At 47.9% G+C, this 22,303-nt stretch overlaps 1 protein-coding gene across 4 annotated transcripts in view; it reads right to left on the bottom strand.

Moving 5' to 3' along the window:
- lrrc4ba (leucine rich repeat containing 4Ba) overlaps positions 1 to 22,303 on the bottom strand; it is a 225,889-nt gene that overhangs the window by 47,513 nt on the left and 156,073 nt on the right. The gene's annotated exons all lie outside the window — the stretch shown is intronic.

Genomic DNA, 22,303 nt, shown 5'->3' with positions numbered 1-22,303 from the left:
CTGAACTGTTAGATAGTGAACAATCCATACTCTGCTGAATAACAGATACTCTGAACAGTTTCCGAGTGAACAATCCTCACTCTGCTAAATAAACAGATACCCTGAAGAGTTACATAGTTAAGAATTCTTACTCTGCTAAATAAACAGATACTCTGAACTGTTACACAGTGAACAATCCTTACGCTGCTAAATAAAGAGACTCTGTAGCGTTACGCAGTGAACAATCCTTACTCTGGTAAATAAACAGATACTCGGAACAGTAAACACCGAACAATCCTTACTCTGATAAATACAGAGATAATCTGAACAGTTACACAGCGAACAATCCTTACTCTGATCAATACAGAGATATTCTGAACAGTTACAGAGTGAACAATCCTTTCTCTGCTAAATTAACAGATACTCTGATATGTTACACAGTGAACAATTCATACCCCGCTAAATTAGTAGATACTCTGAACAGTTACGCAGTGAACAATCCTACCTCTGCAAAATAAACAGATACTCTGATGCATTTCACAGTGGACAATCATTACACTGTTAAATACAGAGATACTCTGAACAGTTACACAGAGAATAATCCTTCCTCTGCTAAAAAGACAAATACTTGGAAGCGTTACACAGTGAACAATCCTTACACTGCGAAATAAACAGATACTCTGAACAGTTACACAGAGAACAATCCTTCCTCTGCTAAATAGACAAATACTTGCAAGCGTTACACAGTGAACAATCCTTACACTGCTAAATACAGAGATACTCTGTACTCTGTACAGTTACACAGAGAACAATCCTTACTCTGCTAAATAAACAGATACTCTGAACAGTGACACAATGAACAATCCTCACTCTGCTAAATAAACAGATACTCTGAACAGTTACACAGTGAATAATCCTTACTCTGCGAAATAAACAGATACTCTGAACAGTTACACAGTGAATAATCCTTACTCTGCGAAATAAACAGATACTCTCAACAATTACATAGTTACGTATTCTTACTCTGCTAAATAAACCGATACTCTGAACAGTTACACAATGAACAATCCTCACTCTGCTAAATAAACAGATACTCTGAAGCGTTACACAGTGACCAATCCTTACTCTGCGAAATAAACAAATACTCTGAAGCGTTACACAGTGAACAATCCTTACACTGCTAAATACAGAGATACTCTGTACTCTGTACAGTTACACAGAGAACAATCCTTACTCTGCTAAATAAAGACATACTCTGAATATTTACACAGTGAACACTCCTTCCACTGCTAAATAAAGAGACTGAAGAGTTACGCAGTGAACAATTCTTACTCTGCTAAATAAAGAGATACTCTGAAATGTTACACAGTGATCAATCCTTACCCTGCTAAATAAAGAGATACTCTGAAACGTTACACAGTGAACAATCCATACCCAGCGAAATTCGCAGATACTCTGATCAGTTACACAGTGAACAATCCTTACTCTGCTAAATAAACAGATACTCTGAAATGTTACACAGTGAATAATCCTTACTCTGCTAAATAAACAGATACTCTGAAATGTTACACAGTGATCAATCCTTACCCTGCTAAATAAAGAGATACTCTGAAACGTTACACAGTGAACAATCCATACCCAGCGAAATTCGCAGATACTCTGATCAGTTACACAGTGAACAATCCTTACTCCGCTAAATATACAGATAATCTGAACAGTTACACAGTGAACAATTCTTACACTACTAAATACAGAGATACTCTGAACAGTTACACAGAGAACAATCCTTACTCTGCTAAATAAACAGATACTCTGGACAGTTACACAGTGAACAATCCTGACTCTGAGAAATGAACTGATACTCTGAACAGTTAACACATTGTACAATCCTTACTCTGCTAAATAAACAGATACTCTGAACAGTTACAGAGTGAACAATCCTCACTCTGCTAAATAAACAGATACCCTTAAGAGTTACATAGTTAAGAATACTTACTCTGCTAAATAAACAGATACTGTGAAATGTTACACAGTGAACAATCGATACCCCGCTAAATTCGCAGATACTCTGAACTGTTACACAGTGAACAATCCTTACTCCGCTAAATAAACAGATACTCTGAACAGTTACAGAGTGAACAATCCTCACTCTGCTAAATAAACAGATACCCTGAAGAGCTACATAGTTAAGAATTCTTACTCTGCTAAATAAACAGAAACTCTGAACTGTTAGATAGTGAACAATCCTTACTCTGCTGAATAACAGATACTCTGAACAGTTTCCGAGTGAATAATCCTTACTCTGCGAAATAAACAGATACTCTGAACAGTTACAAAGTTACGTATTCTTACTCTGCTAAATAAACAGATACTCTGAACTGTTACACAGTGAACAATCGTTACGCTGCTAAATAAAGAGACTCTGTAGAGTTACGCAGTGAACAATCCTTACTCTGCTAAATAAACAGATACTCTGAACAGTTACACCGTGAACAATCCTTACTCTGATCAATACAGAGATATCCTGAACAGTTAGAATGAACAAACCTTTCTCTGCTAAATTAACAGATAGTCTGAACTGTTGCACAGTGAACAATCATTACTCTGCTCAATAAACAGGTACTCTGAACAGTTACAGAATGAACAATCCAAACGCCGCTAAATAAACAGATACTCTGAAATGTTACACAGTGAACAATCCTTACCCCGCTAAATTTGCAGATACTCTGAACAGTTACACAGTGAACAATGCTTACTCCGCTAAATAAACAGATACTCTGAACAGTTACAGAGTGAACAATCCTCACTCTGCTAAATAAACAGATACCCTGAAGAGTTACACAGTGAACAATTCTTACTCCGCTAAATAAACAGATACTCTGAACAGTTACAGAGTGAACAATCCTCACTCTGCTAAATAAACAGATACCCTGAAGAGTTACATCGTTAAGAATTCTTACTCCGCTAAATAAACAGATACTCTGAACAGTTACAGAGTGAACAATCCTTTCCCTGCTAAATAAACAGATATTCTGAACTGTTGCACAGTGAACAATTAGAGAATGAACAATCCTTACGCCGCTAAATAAAGAGATACTCTGAAATGTTACACAGTGAACAATCCATACCCCGCTAAATTCGCAGATACTCTGATCAGTTACACAGGGAACAATCCTTACTCCGCTAAATATACAGATAATCTGAACAGTTACACAGTGAACAATCCTCACCCCCACTAAATACACAGATAATCTGAAAGTTACACAGTCACCAATCTTTACTCTGCTAAGTAAGCAGATACTCTGAACAGTTATAGAGTGAACAATCCTTACCCTGCTAAATAAAGAGATACTCTGAACAGTTGCACAGCAAACAATCCTTACTCTGCAAAATAAACAGATACTCTGAAATGTTACACAGTGAACAATCCATACCGCCCTAAATTAGCAGATACTTTGAACAGTTACACAGTGAACAATCCTTACTCTGCTAAATAAGCAGATACTCTGGACAGTTAACACATTGTACAATCCTTACTCTGCTAAACAAACAGATACCCTGAACAGTTACTGAGTGAGCAATCCTTACTCTGCTAAATAAATGGATACACTGAAGAGTTACATAGTTACGAATGCTTACTCTGCTAAATGAACAGATACTCTGAACAGTTCCCGAGTGAACAATCTTTACTCTGCTAAGTAAGCAGATACTCTGAACAGTTACAGAGTGAACAATCCTTACCCTGCTAAATAAAGAGATACTCTGAACAGTTGCACAGCAAACAATCCTTACTCTGCAAAATAAACAGATACTCTGAAATGTTACACAGTGAACAATCCATACCGCCCTAAATTAGCAGATACTTTGAACAGTTACACAGTCAACAATCCTTACTCTGCTAAATAAGCAGATACTCTGGACAGTTAACACATTGTACAATCCTTACTCTGCTAAACAAACAGATACCCTGAACAGTTACTGAGTGAGCAATCCTTACTCTGCTAAATAAATGGATACACTGAAGAGTTACATAGTTACGAATGCTTACTCTGCTAAATGAACAGATACTCTGAACAGTTCCCGAGTGAACAATCCTTACTCTGCTAAATAAACAGATACTCTGAACAGTTACACAGTGAACAATCCTCACCCGCTAAATAAACAGATACTCTGAACAGTTACACAGTGAACAATCCTTACTCTGCTAAATAAACAGATGCTCTGAACAGTTACACAGTGAACAATCCTTACTCTGTGAAATAAACAGATACTCTAAACAATCATCACCCCCGCTAAATAAACAGATACTCTAAACAGTTATACAGTGAACAGTCCTTACTCTGCTAAAAAAGAGATACTCTGAACAGTTACACAGCGAACAACCCTTACTCTGCTAAATAAACAGATACTCTAAACAATCATCACCCCTGCTAAATAAACAGATACTCTAAACAGTTATACAGTCAACAATCCTTACTCTGATAAATATACAGATACTTTGAACAGTTACACAGCGAATAATCCTTACTCTGCTGAATAAACAGATACTCTGAACAGTTACGCAGTGAACAAACCATCCTCTGCAAAATAAACAGATACTCTGATGCATTTCACAGTGAACAATCCTTACACTGCTAAATACAGAGATATTCTGAACAGTTACACAGTAAACAATCCTTACTCTGCTAAATAAACACTCTGAACTGTTACACAGTGAACAATCCTTACTCTGCTAAATAAACAGATAATCTGAACAGTTACACAGTGAACAATCCTCACCCCCACTAAATACGCAGATAATCTGAAAGTTACACAGTGACCAATCTTTACTCTGCTAAGTAAGCAGATACTCTGAACAGTTACAGAGTGAACAATTCTTACTCTGCAAAATAAACAGATACTCTGAATAGTTGCACAGCAAACAATCCTTACTCTGCTAAATAAACAGATACTCTGAAATGTTACACAGTGAACAATCCATACCGCACTAAATTAGCAGATACTCTGAACAGTTACACAGTGAACAATCTTTACTCTGCTAAATAAACAGATACACTGGACAGTTAACACATTGTACAATCCTTACTCTGCTAAATAAACAGACACACTGAACAGTTATTGAGTGAGCAATCCTTACTCTGCTAAATAAATGGATACACTGAAGAGTTACATAGTTACGAATGCTTACTCTGCTAAATTAACAGATACTCTGAACAGTTACACTGTGAACAATTCTTACTCTGCTAAATAAACAGATACTCTGAATAGTTACACAGTGAACAATCCTTACTCTGCTAAATAAACAGATACTCTGAACAGTTACACAGCGAACAATCCTTACTCTGATAAATACAGAGAAACTCTGAACAGTTACAGAGTGAACAATACTCTGCTAAATAAACAGATACTCTGAACAGTTACACAGTGAACAATCTTCACTGCTAAATAAACAGATAATCTGAACAGTTACACAGTGAACAATCCTCACTCTGCTAAATAAACAGATACTCTGAACAGTTACATAGTAAGCAATCCTTACCCTGTGAAATAAACAGATTCTCTGAACAGTTACACAGTAAACAAGCATTACTCTGATAAATAAACAGAGACTCTGAACAGCTGCACAGTAAACAATCCTTACTCTGCTAAATAAACAGATACTCTGAACAGTTACGCAGTGAACAAACCATCCTCTGCAAAATAAACAGATACTCTGATGCATTTCACAGTGAACAATCCTTACACTGCTAAATACAGAGATATTCTGAACAGTTACACAGTAAACAATCCTTACTCTGCTAAATAAACAGATACTCTGAACAGTTACACAGTAAACAACCATTACTCTGATAAATAAACACTCTGAACTGTTACACAGTGAACAATCCTTACTCTGCTAAATAAACACATACTCTGAACAGTTACACAGTGAACAATCCTCACCCCCACTAAATACGCAGACAATCTGAAAGTTACACAGTGACCAATCTTTACTCTGCTAAGTAAGCAGATACTCTGAACAGTTACAGAGTGAACAATTCTTACTCTGCAAAATAAACAGATACTCTGAATAGTTGCACAGCAAACAATCCTTACTCTGCTAAATAAACAGATACTCTGAAATGTTACACAGTGAACAATCCATACCGCACTAAATTAGCAGATACTCTGAACAGTTACACAGTGAACAATCTTTACTCTGCTAAATAAACAGATACACTGGACAGTTAACACATTGTACAATCCTTACTCTGCTAAATAAACAGACACACTGAACAGTTATTGAGTGAGCAATCCTTACTCTGCTAAATAAATGGATACACTGAAGAGTTACATAGTTACGAATGCTTACTCTGCTAAATTAACAGATACTCTGAACAGTTACACTGTGAACAATTCTTACTCTGCTAAATAAACAGATACTCTGAAGAGTTACACAGTGAACAATCCTTACTCTGCTAAATAAACAGATACTCTGAACAGTTACACAGTGAACAATCTTCACTGCTAAATAAACAGATAATCTGAACAGTTACACAGTGAACAATCCTCACTCTGCTAAATAAACAGATACTCTGAACAGTTACATAGTAAGCAATCCTTACCCTGTGAAATAAACAGATTCTCTGAACAGTTACACAGTAAACAACCATTACTCTGATAAATAAACAGAGACTCTGAACAGCTGCACAGTAAACAATCCTTACTCTGCTAAATAAACAGATACTCTGAACAGTTACACTGTAAACAATCATTACTCTGATAAATAAACAGATACTCTGAACAGTTACACAGTGAACAATCCTTACTCTGCGAAATAAAGAGATACTCTGAACAGTTACACAATGAACAGTCCTTACTCTGCTAAATAAACAGATACTCTAAACAATCATCACCCCCGCTAAATGACCAGATACTCTATACAGTTATACAGTGAACTATCCTTACTCTGATAAATATACAGATACTTTGAACAGTTACACAATGAATAATCCTTACTCTGCTGAATGAACAGATACTCTGAACAGCTACACAGTAAACAATCCTCACCCCCGCTAAATTAACAGATACTCTGAACAGTAACACGGCGAACAATCCTTACTCTGATAAATGCAGAGATACTCTGAACAGTTACACAGTGAACAATCCTTACGCTGCTAAATTAACACATACTCTGAACAGTTAAAGAGTGAACAATCCTTACCCTGCTAAATTAACACATACTCTGAACAGTTAAAGAGTGAACAATCCTTACTCTGCTAAATAAACACATACTCTGAACAGTTACACAGTAAACAACCATTACTCTGGTAAATAAGCAGATACTGTGAACAGTTAAAGAGTGAACAATCCTTAATCTGCTAAATAAACACATACTCTGAAATGTTACACAGTAAACAACCATTACTCTGGTAAATAAACAGATACTCTGAACATTTACAGAGCGAACAATCCTTACTCTGATAAATAAACAGATACACTGGACTGTTACACAGTGAACAAACCATACCCTGCTAAATAAAGTGATAGTCTGAACAGTGACAGAGCGATCAATCCTTACTCTGCTAAATACAGAGATACTCTGAACAGTTACACAGTGAACAACCCTCACTCTGCTAAATAAACAGATACTCTGTACAGTTATGCAGTGAACAACCCTCACTCTGCTAAATAAACAGATACTTTGTACAGTTACGCAGTGAACAATATCTGCTAAATATACAGAGGGCGCAAATTAATGGCGTCTTTTCGTCTGACTGGGTGATGTGGCGAGGCCGTTGAATATTGTGAGAGGCCTCTCGCGAGTCTTGCGACGCTCACAGACCCCCATGTGAGGTGTGATTTCGTGATCTCGCTTGATATCATGATCTGGATCTCACTCTCGCTGGACGAGATGCAGATTAAGATATGTAAGTGGGCCAAATGTGGAGCTTTATTAATGGAACCTGTGCTGATCCTCCACGCCATTAGGGACCATGAGGTGGGTGGGCTGTGGACACTCCCACTGACACGTGGACACCTTGGCATTGCCATCCTGGCACCTTGATAATGCCACCTGGGCGCCCTTGCAGTGCCTCTCTACCAGGTCGCCCACAGGGTGTGGGGCTGGCAGGGCTAAAGTGCCCAGATATCAGGTTACCCATGTCAGTAATCGGTCCCCAGGGTGTCTTGCCCTTGCTTGTGCTAACTTGTCGAATCTCAACTTCAAGGGCAGATGGTGTTTGGAGAGAGAGAGAAAGTTTGCTTTTCTCCCAGTATGTAAGAAAACAAGGAAGATCCTGAAACTTTCACGATCCAACCCCACCCTGCAGTGCGTTCAGTTGTTCTAAATTTGATTATGTGACTCTGGTAACTAACCTATTCTCACTGCGCTTGACAGTTAAGCCTGGGCGTTGACTCAGAGCAAAGTAAACAAACGGTACAGAAGCTTCTAGAAACGGAGCTGTAAGCATGCGTGCAGGTATTTTGTGGCTGCAGAGATATTTTAAGGTGCTTTATAGTCACTGAAACACCTTTGAAGTTCAGCTATTGTTTTCAGGGAGGAAACACAGCAACCAATTTGCCCAGAGCAGGGCCCACACAAACAGTAACGTGAGCACGGCTTGACTGTGGGCGGAATCTTACTAGATTCTGGTAAAGAGTCAGATTCAGACTGAAAACCAGTGTGTAACTCTCCACTTGCACAGACCCCAGAGGCTGAACTTCTCTGTTTCAGTGGGTTGGGGGCTGGGTGTTGGGAAGAGCATCTTTGATTTCTGAGGGGAGGTTCCTGTGGTGATATACCTGTGCACAGTTTTGTACAGAGTTAGCAACTATGCTCTCCAACCAGGTGGTGGCGATAGAGATCTATCGTGTGACCCGAGACTCACGGCAGTTGGTAGTAAGTCCTACAAGAGGATAATCGCACTTGAAATGTAACTCCAGGAGAAATCGCAGAATTCATTTAGTAGCCATCGTCTGTATTATAGTCAGTTAGTTATCTTTCCATGTTTTTGTTAATAAATCATCTTTCTCGTTAAAGAACTAGATGTTCTGTGTGTATTTGTACTACGGCCACAACACAGAAAACAACAGTTTCAATTGTGGGGTGGGACGGGGCTTGTGCTGGGTGGGGGTTCAAGTATTGGGAAGCAGATAGGTTGGTGGGCTGGTGTTGGTGGAAGCACTCCTACTCTACCTGGCCCACAAGGAGTGCAGTAAAGATCTGGTGAAAATATGATGATGAGGACGCATAGTTAGAGCATAGGGAAGGTAAGTTCAGAAGAGCATTGACTAAATAGATTGAACACGGAGTAAAGTTGCAGTACATTCCAATTTCTGCAGAGATTGATACATTTTTAATATGAAAATATTTCACTTTTTAAGCCTTTTACTGTAACAAACTAAAACAATGCAATTCAAACATTTATTAACAGGCAAAGGTTATTTCAAACAAACAGGTACATTTCAGTGTAAGTACTTGATACAACAAAGATACACCTCCAATAGTCCCGCTGTATAACTGTGGCACCACATGCAATCTCGTAACCTTTCCTATGTGTCCTCTGCACTGCCTATTCAATCTTTTTGGATTTTGGGTCACATTCACCCAGCAACTGTGTGCCACCTGAAGTCCCATGACACAGTAAACACAGACCAGACAGACATCGATGAACCCTCCCTCACTCACTTCAGGGCCGTCCTGACAGTCCAGAATCCCTCCTCCGACCCCTTTAACCAGTCTGGCGGGCACTTGCAACACTGAAACAGTGATAAGGCGTCTCGTCCAACCCTCTGCTCTTCCTACCTCGAGTGTTCCGTCCTCTCCAACTCTATGACACGCACATTAACACAATCTCTGCTCCATCCTCAGAGACATGCTTCACCACAGGGATCTGCTTCAAATCTGCCAACCAGGAAACCGTTCCATTTGGAGAGAACCTTGCTTGTTTTCTCTCACACTAATTCTCAGTGTGTTCTGAGCTGATCAACAGAAACACAGGCTGAATCCAAATGCCAGCACAGTTCGCTTTCTATTTACCCTTTGCTTCGCAGCTGATCATCCCCGTAGAGACTTCAGGTCACATGGGCATTTTCTGGAACCCAACGACAGCACAATCAGGAAATCAATTAACCCTTTTCCCCCCAGAATATTCCCCAGTCCACGCTGGTCTTAAAGGGCACATTGTACAAGAAAAAGAAATACAGGCTTTTCCCAAAGCGCGTGGGTCATCCCTAGTGATAAGTGGTCACTAGGTTGAGGAGAGTGTGAGAAAGAAGTCAACAGACATAGCATTAATAGTGCAGAAGCAGGCCTTTCGGCCTATCGAGTCCGCATCAGCCCTTGGGACGAGCACCTCACTTAAGCCCACGCCTCCACCCTATCCCCGTAACCCCACCCAATCTTATTTGGACATCAGGGCAATTTAGCACGGCCAATTCACCGAACCCGCACGTCTTTGGACTTGTGGGAGGAAACCGGAGCACCCGGAGGAAACCCACGCAGACACGGGGAGGACGTGCAGACTCCGCCCAGACAGTGACCCGAGCCAGGAAACCAACCCGGGACCCTGGAGCTGTGAAGCAACTGTGCTAGCCACTGTGGTGCCCCACGGTAAGATGTAAAGTTAAAGTAGATTCGGGTGTTGTTGGAATGGAGGCCAGCTTCTCCCACTCAATTCTTCGGTGTGGCTGGGGGACGTGATGGAGCCTTTGCACCTTGAGAAAATTAAATATGCGTTAAGGGGCGCAACTAAGGGGTTTTATAAAAGACAGTGGCTTTTCATTCTGTCCTTTAAAGAGCTCGTCACTATCCGCTGTTGGGAGGGGGGGGGGGGGGGGGCGTCGGGATGGGGTGTTGCAGTTTTGTTTGAGGGTGTTTTATTGTAATACAAATGGCAATTAATATAATGAACAAAATGGCTTCATTACCACCAGATCAAACAATCCCGCTGTTCCCAAAGATAACGACCTAGCCAATAGCAGAGAATCGAAAATTATTATTTATCTTAAGCTCAGCCCATGTCAAGTGAATTCATAGTGAACTAGATCCCCTGCATTTCATTATATTCCACTTAATATAACTTGAAATTAATAATCACCAGGAAATGCAATAGTACATATAGTGGTTGCCCATGTGGGAATATAAAGATAAAGAGAGCCAGAGGTTGACGAACGGTTAGGCAGCTTGCCAAGAAGTGGAAGGGGCAGTAAGGCTGTGTTATTAGTGGTGTTTGCTCATTATAGTGGGTTTGTGTGTGGAATTACTCCTTTGGGAAGGGAGGGGAGGGGGGGGGCGTATAGCGGGGTGACCGAGTGGCCAGCCGATGGTGCCAAATTGGAGGGTTTACGCCTAATTGGGGCCGAGGGCCACACTTAACTGGGTCATGGCTATCTCGACCTTGCTCTTGGTCATCTATCATAGAATTTACAGTGCAGAAGGAGGCCATTCGGCCCATCAAGTCTGTACCGGCTCCTGGAAAGAGCAAGGTTAACATCTTCACCCTATCCCCATAACCCAGTAACCCCACCCAACACTAAGGGCAATTTTGGACACTAAGGGCAATTTAGCCATGGCCAATCCACCCAACCTGCACATCTTTGGACTGTGGGAGGAAACCGGAGCACCCGGAGGAAACCCACGCACACACGGGGAGGACGTGCAGACTCCGCACAGACAGTGACCCAGCGGGGAATCGAACCTGGGACCCTGGAGCTGTGAAGCGATTGTGCTACCCACAATGCTACCGTGCTGCTCTCTGTCCGACTGTTGCCGATTGTGGCCCAGTGCCAACACAAAGCTTCACAGGGGAACTCTGGGACGTTCTCGCTGCGTGGAAGGCCACGCCATCACGTCCCCCAGCCAGTTGTTGTTGTGAGTGGAGGATGCAGCGGTACAGGGAAGGGGGCTTTCCTATATGAGGCTTTCCCCTTTCGTAAGGAACATGGATACAGGTCAACCTCGCTCGAGGCAACAAATCAGCAACGAAACCGTTGGCTATTGTTCATTCACTTGCTGAGCCCCATGCAAAAAGCATTTCTGACAAAAAAGAGACGTGCTGCCGAAGCTTTTGGTCTGGCACTCATGAGGACAGATGCAAGAATGCCAAATTTCAAAGGGAGCAACAATTTATACCGCTTGAGGAGAAGACACTGATTGTTACTGATCGGGTTCAAACAGCCCATGCCTGCAAAAGTCAGAACATAATATCTAATGTTAGGCGTGATTCCACAAATGGGCAACACTTGCTGAATAATTCCAGTGCGCCAAGAGTCACGCCAACAACCAACTTTAAATGATCAGTTCAGCTTCCACTTGTTAGAAACTATTTAAATTCAAACACAGGGACCTCTAATCTGCAGGCAAAAGGAACGTGTCCAGGCAATAAGCCTTTAATTAAACAAAGGTGTGGGGAAAAATGGGTGCGATTCTCCGCTCCTCACGCAGGGTGGGAGAATCGCGGGAGGGCCGGGCGAATCACGCCACGCCGCCCTGGCATTCCCCGCGATTCTCCCACCCCCCCGAAAATGGCGTGTCGCGTTTTTCGACACGCCGCTCGGAGAATCCTCGCTCGCCGTTTCTCACGGCGACCGGCGATTCTCCGGCCAGGATGGACCGAGCGGCCTGCCGAACCCGACCGGTTCACGCCGGCGCCAACCACACCTGGTCGCTGCCGGCATGAACGGAGCGCGACAGGTGAGTGTGGGGCCTGTGGGGGGCGGAGGGAGGATCGAGCACCATGGGCGTGCTCAGCAGATGTCTGGCCCGCGATTGGTGCCCACCGATCGTCGGGCCGGCATCTGTAAACTACGCACTCTTTTCCCTCCGCCGCCCCGCAACATCAAGCCGCCATGTCTTGCGGGGCAGCGGGAGGGAAGACGGCAACCGCGCATGTGCGGGTTGGAGCCGGCCAACCTGCGCATGCGCGGCTGACGTCACTTCGGCGCCACCGGCCGCGTCATTCCCGGCGCGCCGCTTTGACGCAAGCGTCAAGGCCAGGCGTTCGGGATTCAGGCGCCGCCGCTCCTAGTCCCCTGGGGAGAGGACAATAGGGGGCGAGGAGTGGCCTCCGATGCCGGAGTGAAACACTCAGGGTTTCACTCTGGCGTCGGCACTCAGTCTCCCGTTGGGATAATCACGCCCAATATTTCCGTGGTACATTCTCCATGGCAACGCCTCGACTAATCAGAGTCAGCTTGCCAGCCAACCAGCACCCTTTTCCCATACAGTCTAAATTGTTGCTCCCTTCGAAATGAGATGCAAGGTGAGTGCAAGGCAAAAAACTTCGACAGCATGTCTCCTTTGTTTCTCAGGACGCAAAAATAATTTGCGGGACTGCATTCTTGAAGGGAAAGTGGGAATAACAGAGCTCCGGGGCACTGGCTAGGAGTTTACAATTCCAGGACATAGCCAAGGCGAGGAGTGACATCTTTGAGGAAGAGGGGATGTAGCATTCACTGCAGTGCAGGGAAAAACACAGGAACCTCTTCACACATGATAATTTCACACAGATTACAATGAACGGCCTATTTAATATGGCTGGGTGAGAAATGTTGGCCCGAAAACTGCAAGACTCCCTGATCCTCATAGACTGCTATCATGGGACTGTTCACACCTATTCCGGGTAAGGATGGAGGTAAATGTGGACCTTTTGCCTCACCTTAATCAGAGAGGATGCAAGGTTAAACAGGTTAAGGGATTTCTGCTTAAAATGCTCAGCGGCTAGCACTGCTGCCTCACAGCGCCAGGGACCCGGGTTCAATTCCGGCCTGTCTGTGTGGGGCTTGAACTTTCTTCCCCGTGTCTGCGTAGGTTTCCTCCAGGTGCTCCGGTTTCCTTCCACAGTCCAAGCGATGAGCAGGTTCGGTGAATTGGACGTGCTAAAAATTTTCCTTCAGTGTCCAAGGATGTTTGGGTTAGGTTAAGGTTTTTGGGATAGGGCAGGGATGTGGGCTTGGGTAGGAAGCTCCTCGGGGGGGGTGGGGGCACGAGAGTCACCCACCCTTCCCTTCCTGCCGAATTCCCTCCCCCAGTATCCCCGCCCTGCAACCCCCGTCTTCCATCACTCATCTGTGACCTGTACCCATGACTGGTGGGCCTCACGTTGGTGTCATACCAACGGCAGCCACTGCCTCCCAGTGGCGCTACCATTCAAAAGAGCTGCCCTGTCCTTCCGCCCCTCCCAGGGGGTCCTTGATCCCAGTGGAGGGCCCACCATTGGCCCAGTTAAGTGCCTGAGTGGAGAGTGACGTGGTAGTCCCTTTCAAAAAGAGGCAGAGCGGGAACAGTCTCTCACCGGCTCCCTGGGTGGTGGGCAAGACCCCCCGTCTCCTCCATTGCATCCAGCCCCAGTTATTTTTTTTAAAAATTCATTCTTGGGGAGTGGGCATCGCTGGCAAGACTGAAATTTATTGATTATCCCTCGAGAAGGTGTCAGCGAACCTTTCTCCTTGAATCACTGCGGCCTGCGTAGTGAAGGTGCTCCTAATTAATGGCACGGAAATATGGGACCACTTGAATCTTGTGATGATGAATGTTATTAGAATTGAAAGGCTCTTGAGGATCTGAGATAACGAATGAAAGTTTAGTCGAATGTCTTTGAAGGAAAAGTTAATGAAAGGACAATGCTGTTTGGGAGATTGACGGCTGCAGGAAATAAGAGCGAGGAGTAGGTGCACGGCCCTTCAAGACTACTCTGGCCTTTCAATAAGATGTCCGACCTCAACTCCGCCATGCCTGACTGCTCACACATCCCCTATTTGCCTCAGCACCCAAACATCTGCCGGCCTCTGTCTTGAATATACTCAACAACTGAGCATCCACGGTTTTCTGGGGTGAAGAATTTCAAAGATTCAGCAAGCGAGGAAATTTCTCCTCATCTGAGATTGATAGAAGGTGTCGCTGCGGTGGCCATTTTGGATCCTTTCGGCAAAATCAAATTAAATCGCAGAGCAACCAGCCCGGTGAAGCGGGTTGGTAAAGGGCAGCACAAGTGACAAAGGAAGCGAATTTCGTGAACGGGAAAGTGTGATAACCCCTCACGAGGGGCCGCTCATTGACCTCCCTGTGGGGCCCGTAGAGGACGAGTTCCCATGGTAACGGGCGCAGGCCCATCCAGCTGGGACTCGTTACCGAGCCTTTTGAAGACCGTCCCGACTTGGGGCACCATGTTGTTCGGCCCGGGAGCGGTTTTACAGTTGAGTTAAAATAAATTTGGTTTATCTACCTGTCTCCTGGACTCCGACACTAAGGTGAAGCAAGAACAGGTGACAAGAGTTATGACGACAAGGAAGGAAAACCTCGCATTTATATGGTAACCTCGGGATGTCCCGAGGTGCATCCCAGCCAACGAGAAACTGTTGATGTGCAGTTGATTTTCATAGAATTAAAGAATCATAGAATTTACAGTGCAGAAGGAGGCCATTCGGCCCATTGAGTCTGCACCGGCCCTTACAAAGATTACCCTACATATCTAGCCCTATCCCCGTAACCCAGGAACCCCCACTTAAACTTTTTTGGACACTAAGGGCAATTTAGCCCGGCCAATCCACCTAACCCGCACATCTTTGGACTGTGGGAGGAAACCGGAGCACCCGGAGGAAACGCACGCAGACACGGGGAGAATGTGCAGACTGCGCACAGACAGTGACCCAAGCCGGGAATCGAACCTGGGACCCTGGAGCTGTGAAGAAACTGTGCTAACCACTGTGCTACCGTGCTGTGCCATTGAATGAGATCACAGCTGGGATTCTCCCGTACCTGGTGGGGCGGGGGGTCCCGGTGGCACGGAGTGGTGTGAACCACTCCGGCGTCGGCCCGCCCCAAAGGTGCAGAATCCACCGCACCTTCAGGGGCTAGGCTGGCGCCGGAGTGGTTTGCGCCCCGCCGGCCGGCGTGGAAGGCCTTTGGCACCACGCCAGCCGGGGCCGAAGGGACTCCGCCCTCCGGCACGGGTCCGCGCATGCGCGGGGCCGCCAGCCACTGATGATGTCATCCCCGCGCATGCGCGGGGTGGGGTTTACCTACGCACGGCCATCGCGGAGGCTGACACGGCCGACGCGTAGGAAAAGAGTGCCGCCGCGGCACAGACCCGCCGCGGACCGGTGGGCCCTGACCGCGGGGCAGGCTGCCGTTGGGGCACGTCCCGGTGCCAAATCGCCCCGCACCCCACCCCCCCCCCCGGGACCCCGGAGCCCGCCCACGCCGCCAGGTCCCGCCGGCGGGACTGGCAAAAAATCGGGCGGGACTTCGGCCCATCGCGGGCCAGAGAATTCGGGCAGCCCCGGGGCCCATTGAGTCGCGCCGGTCCCCGCCATTCTCCGAGGCGGGTGACGCGATTCACACCCCGCCGATTTCTGGGGGGCCGGAGAATTTGGGGGACGGCGGGGGCGGGATTCACGCCGACCCCCAGCGATTCTCCGACCGGGCCGGGGGTGGGGGGTCGGAGAATCCCGCCCATGATTGAATCCTCAACTCCGCTTTCCCCCCTTATCCCAAAACCCTTGATTTTCTTACGGATTAAAAATAGGTCTATGTCAGCCTTGAGCATATTTAATGCCCCAGCCTCTACAGTTCTCCGCGGTAAAAAATTCCACAGATCCACTGCCCTCTAAGAGAAGACATTCTTCCTCATATCTGTCGTAAATAGTACCATTCGATCGTTTAGATCCACCTGAAAGCAGCTAGGCCTCTGTTAGCTTCTCATCAAAGGATAGCACCATCGACAGCGCTGCACTGGGAACGTCGCAGCCTGCATTTAGTTATCAAAACTCTGCAGTGAGCCTTGAGCGCAGATCTTCTGACTCCGAGACAACAGTGTTGCCATGGGAACCAAACCAGATAATGTAGATAATAGAATTTTCTATTTTGAAGGTATTTTATTCCAAACATGTTCAACATCTAAACACAACTTGAACGTCCAGCAGAACGCTTTGTACATTTACTGTTTCCACCCCCCACCCCACGACAAACAGTTCCTCAAATATAGTCATAAACGGCCTCCTATTGAAACCCTCCTCTGCCCCCCCCCCCCAGCGCAAATTTCCCAACCATGCCTCGGCCCCCGGCGGCGTGGTCGACTCCAATTCAGAAGTATACGTCGCCGGGCGATCAGAGAGGCGAAGGCCACCACATCGGCCCCTCTTCCACTCCAGCAGCTTCGGCACCTCCGCCAGCCCAAAGGTCGCGGCCATAGGGTCCGGGTTCATCTCAACCCTACAATCCTCGATAGGTTCCTAAACACAGTCTCCAACTCACATTCCCCAGAACATATGAGCATTGTTTGCTGGCATCCTCCCACACCACTCGCACCCATCCGCTATCTCTGGGGAAAACCCACTCATTCATTCCCGGGACATTGTGAGCCGTGTGCACCACTTTAAATTATATAAGAACATAGAACATACAGTGCAGAAGGAGGCCATTCAGCCCATCGAGTCTGCACCGACCCACTTAAGCCCTCACTTCCACCCTATCCCCGTAACCCAATAACCCCTCCTCACCTTTTTTGGTCACAAAGGGCAATTTATCATGGCCAATCCACCTAACCTGCACGTCTTTGGACTGTGGGAGGAAACCGGAGCACCCGGAGGAAACCCACGCAGACACGGGGAGAACGTGCAGACTCCGCACAGACAGTGACCCAGCGGGGAATCGAACCTGGGACCCCGGCACTGTGAAGCCACAGTGCTAGCCACTTGTGCTACCGTGCTGCGGTAGGAGGTTGCGCGGGAGGAGGTTGAGTTCACTCGGTCTATTGCTCAGCATCAAAGTCCCCAAACTATCTCCCTCCACAACTCCTCCTCCCACTTCTGCTTGATCCTCTTCACTCAGGTCATGCTCTTCTCTCCCAACCAGCCCATATATGTCCCCATTCCTATCATCGCCCCTTCATCCGGGAGTAACATTTTCTCCACCCGTGGATATTCTGGTATCTGAGGGAATGAGGGCTGCTCCATCCGCGCAAACTCACTCCAGCTTTGGTAGCTCGAGCTTCTCCCACAGTTCCTCTTGCACAGGTAACTTGCGCTCCACAAACATGTCCCTGACCCATACTAACCCTTCCTCCCTCCATCTCCTGTACAACCTATCCACACGCCCCCCCACGCCAGGTGGGAGAATCTCCGAGGCGCCGCGGGAATCGCGCCGGGCCACTCGGAGAATCGGCGCAGACGGCAAGCGCCGATTCTCCGGCCTGAAGGGGCCGAGCGGCCGCTCCGACTCGACAGGTTCCCGCCGCCACTGTCCACCCCTGGTCGCCGCCGGTGGGAACTGTGCGGGAACGCTGGGGGGCTCCTTCACCGGGGGGGGGGGGGGGGGCTCCGATGGGGTCAGGTCCGCGATCGGGGCCCCCAGGCCCACCTCCTTCCGCGGCCGTCCCCAGAACACCGGCGCCATGTTGGTGAGGGGCCGGCGCGCGTACGAAGTTCCCCGCGCATGTGCAGGAATGAGCTGCCCCAACTGCGCATGCGCGGGTTGGCGCGACGCCAGAGGCTGGAGTGGCGTGAACCACTCCAGCGCCGTGCTGGCCACCTTGCGGGGGCCAGAATAGGTCGTGCCCGGGCCCTGTTTGCGCCGTCGTGAAACGCGTCGCGTTCACGACGGCGCGGGCACTTAGTCCCGGGAGGGGAGAATCCTGCCCGTAATTCCCAAAGTCCCACCTTTTCCACATTCCTTACCCAATAGTATTGCAGCGAATTCGGGAGCGTCAGTCCCCCTTCCTGCCCATACAAATTCCGAGATTGACGCATCTACCTTCCGATTAAAAAGCCTCGGGGAGGAAAATCGGAAGGGACTGAGAAACAAACAGGAATCCCGGCAGTACCGGGATAATCACCTTAACCACCTGTACCCCCCCTGCCAATGTCAAATGTAGAGTATCCCACTGTTTACCCCTTAACCTCCTCCAGCAACCCCGTCAGGTTCTCCCCGTGCAACGTGGCCCATTTAGGCGTCACCTGAAACCCCAAATACCGGAACCTCTCCCTTGGCACCTTGGGCAGCAGGTTTGCCCCATCCCCTCCCCCGAAGTGTTTACCGGGAAGCCCTTGCCATACCGATGCCCAAAGTGCCATTGCCAAGGGCTCAATCCACGTTCCCTTGTGCAGCACAAAATACCCGGGTTTATCTCATTCGTCCGCACACTTGCCATGGCAGGGGTGGGGGGGGGGGGGGGGGGGGAGTCGCATACAACAGCCAAACCCACGTCACAAACCTCAGCCCACACCCCATCCTCCCCAGGATTTCGAACAAATACCTCCTCCCAACCTGGTCAAAGGCCTTCTCCAAACCCATTGACACAATCACCTCCGGCATTCAACCCCCCCCCCCCCCCCCACCCGACAGGGGTAATAATTACGTTTAGCAACGTCCTAATATTACTAGAAAGCTGCCTCCCCTTCGCAAACCCCGTTTGGTCCTCCGAGATCACCTCCGGTACACACCACCCCAACCTCTCGTTAATACCTTTGGCAACTATCCATGTTGAGCAGCGAGATGGGCCTATAGGACCTGCACTCAGTAAAACCGGCACCTGCTCCAGAGTAGTCGGCAGGCCCCCCCTTCTCCGCTGCTGCATTAAATTTACCCAGAAGGTGGGGGGGCCGACTCCGTCGCGGACTGCTTATGAAATTCCATCGGGAAGCCGTCTGGCCCTGGTGCCTTACCCGGCTGCATCATGCTAATCCACTCCATCACCTCCTTTAGCCCTAATGGTTCCTCCAGCGCCTGTTTCTTCCCTGCCTCCAGCTCTGGGAAGTCCAGCTGATCCAGGAACTGACCCGACCAGCCTTCTCCGCCCTCCCCCCCCGGATCCGACAACATTGCCCCTCCCCCCCCCCCTACTCTGCCTTTACCTGCGGGATTTCCCTCAACGTTGCCACGTAGCTGGTGGGCCAACATAAGAGATCGCCTCCTCCCCGTACCCATACTGCAGCCCCCCTGCCCACCGCCTTTCCCATCGTCAACCGGTCAAACTGCCCCTGCAGCCTCTTTCTTTCCGCCAGCAACTGCTTTGTGGGGGCCAGACGACCTCCTGCCCACTCCAACAATCGCCACTTCCCCGCCCTCCCATTCCTATTTTAATGGGCCTTGAACGGGATAGTTTCCCCCCGGACCACTGCCTCCCAGAATGTGGCTGCCGGCACCTCCCCGTTCTAATGGAGCTCCAACGTAATACTTAATCGCTCCCGCCACCACCTTCCCACAGACCACTTGTCTGCCAAAAGCCCGAATCTAACCTCTAACCCGGCCTCTGCGCTTGAGCCGAACAAAGTCTCACATCTGCATATTGCGGAGGGTGATCCAAAATCATTTTTCCCGCATATTTCGTTCCTTCCACCCCCTGGGTTGTGCGGTAATTCGCCGACTGACCACTAGGGTCTCACTAGTGTATGAGTGAATGTTAAAGTCAGCTGACCTGAGACTGGCTGGAGGACGTTGAACAGAGAGGTTGCTTGTGCATGATCATACTGTTATTCATCTGTTGATTTGTATATACTTTACCCACAGTTAACGTTATCAATTGTTTATAGCTTTAGTTACAAGTGTTCTTGTAGTAAATCAGGCCATCCGACAAGAACATTACACCTCTCTGATTGATATGGCTCGGAGTCAAGGTCATGGTGGTGAACCATCGTGGAGGCTGAAAGTGCCCCTACCCACCCGTCGCCCATCCAAATCTTGCACTAATTTAAAATCCTGGCCCAGAGTTCCTACTCTTTATCCCAGGTTCTGGTGCGTTGCGGTGCAAGGAATTAGGCCCTGCCATTAGCAATGGATGGAGCAACCGTGTTCCAGCCTTCCCGACCGTTTATCTTCCCTCTATTTCCTGCTGCCCCTGGAGGGGAGAGAGAGCACAGGTGGGAAAACGAAAATTGCGCCACCTCGCCAGACTGTTCATCAGCCCAGGAACCCTTCAGCAACTTTGTATGGTTCTCCAAGGGAAGGGAGCTAAGGTATGAAGGCGACAATATTCCACAGGGTTGAGAATCAATCACTCTCTCTTTCTTTCTCCTGCTTGCTGATTGCCTCATGTTCTGCGATGACTATTGTGCACCAGTGAATTGGGTTGGAGAGGAGATTCGCCCCGATGTGAACTGGGCTGGAGCTTTTTAGCGATGAACGGTGACTGGATAGCTGGGGTTGTTCTCCCTGGAGTGGAGAAGGCTGAGGCGGGGTGGGGGGGGGGGGAGACGGACCTGATCGATTATGAGGGACATTGATAGGGTGGGTAGAACATAGGACATAGAACAGTACAGGCCCTTCAGCCTTAGTAGAGGGGTGTATAGGTTTAAGGTAAGGGGAAAGAGATTAAGAGGCGATTGAAGTAATAGCTTTTTCACCCAGAGTGTGGTTGGAATCTGAAACTGGCTGCCTGAAAGGATGGTATTTAAGAAGCAGTTAGATGAGCATTTGAAACGGCCAACGGCTACGGACCAATTGCTGGAAAATGGGATTAGAACAATTAGATGCTGGACGACCGTCAGAGACACAATCGGCCTCTTTCTGTGCTATGAAGTTACTGTGAAAAGCCCCTAGTCGCCACATTCCGGCGCCTGTTCGGGGAGGCTGGTACGGGAATCGAACCCGCGCTGCTGGCCTGCCTTGGTCTGCTTTAAAAGCCAGCGATTTAGCCCAGTGTGCTCCGGCTGCACTTGAGACATTTCTGGTGTCAGGGTGGCAGTGCCAAAGTGCCCATGTACCAGAGGGAGTGCCAGGGTGCCACCCTGTCCTGCCCCCCCGGGGACCACCCGGGGGTCTCCAATGGCCTGGGAGACCCCCCCCCCCCCCCCCCCGGGGGTCTCCAATGGCCTGGGAGACCCCCCCCCCCTCCCCGGGGGTCTCCAATGGCCTGGGAGACCCCCCCCCCCCCCCCCGGGGGTCTCCAATGGCCTGGGAGACCCCCCCCCCCGGGGGTCTCCAATGGCCAGGGAGACCCCCCCCCCACAAATGCAATTCGGACCGTTCCACGTTCGTGAAAACCGATACTACACTGCGCCCTGGCGCGGTCGCCCAGGCCGTTAGGCCACGGGCACCGGGACAATCCCACGAATGCATATTTAAATGTCTCATTTAAATATGCAGATCTGGATCACGCCCAGTGAGGGTGAAATCCGGATGCAATGCGTCGCGCGGGGTTCCGTTAAATCCCACGCGGCGTTTCCAGCTTCGCAAATCTCGTGAGATTCAACGGCCTCGTACTAACGCCGAGCTGGGCACGACGAGGCCGCTGGCTGGCGCCCTCTGACACTGATTGCCTTGCCTATTTGGACGGTCATCCTACAAAGGCATTCTGGGTAAACACCACGTGGCCACCCAGCCCCTGGCTAGATTGATATGTGAAAA

This window comes from Scyliorhinus canicula, chromosome 23, assembly GCF_902713615.1.
Source record: "Scyliorhinus canicula chromosome 23, sScyCan1.1, whole genome shotgun sequence".
Lineage (NCBI taxonomy): Eukaryota > Metazoa > Chordata > Chondrichthyes > Carcharhiniformes > Scyliorhinidae > Scyliorhinus > Scyliorhinus canicula.
The sequence above is the reverse complement of the archived record's forward strand: the minus strand, read 5'-3'. Positions and strand labels throughout refer to the sequence as shown.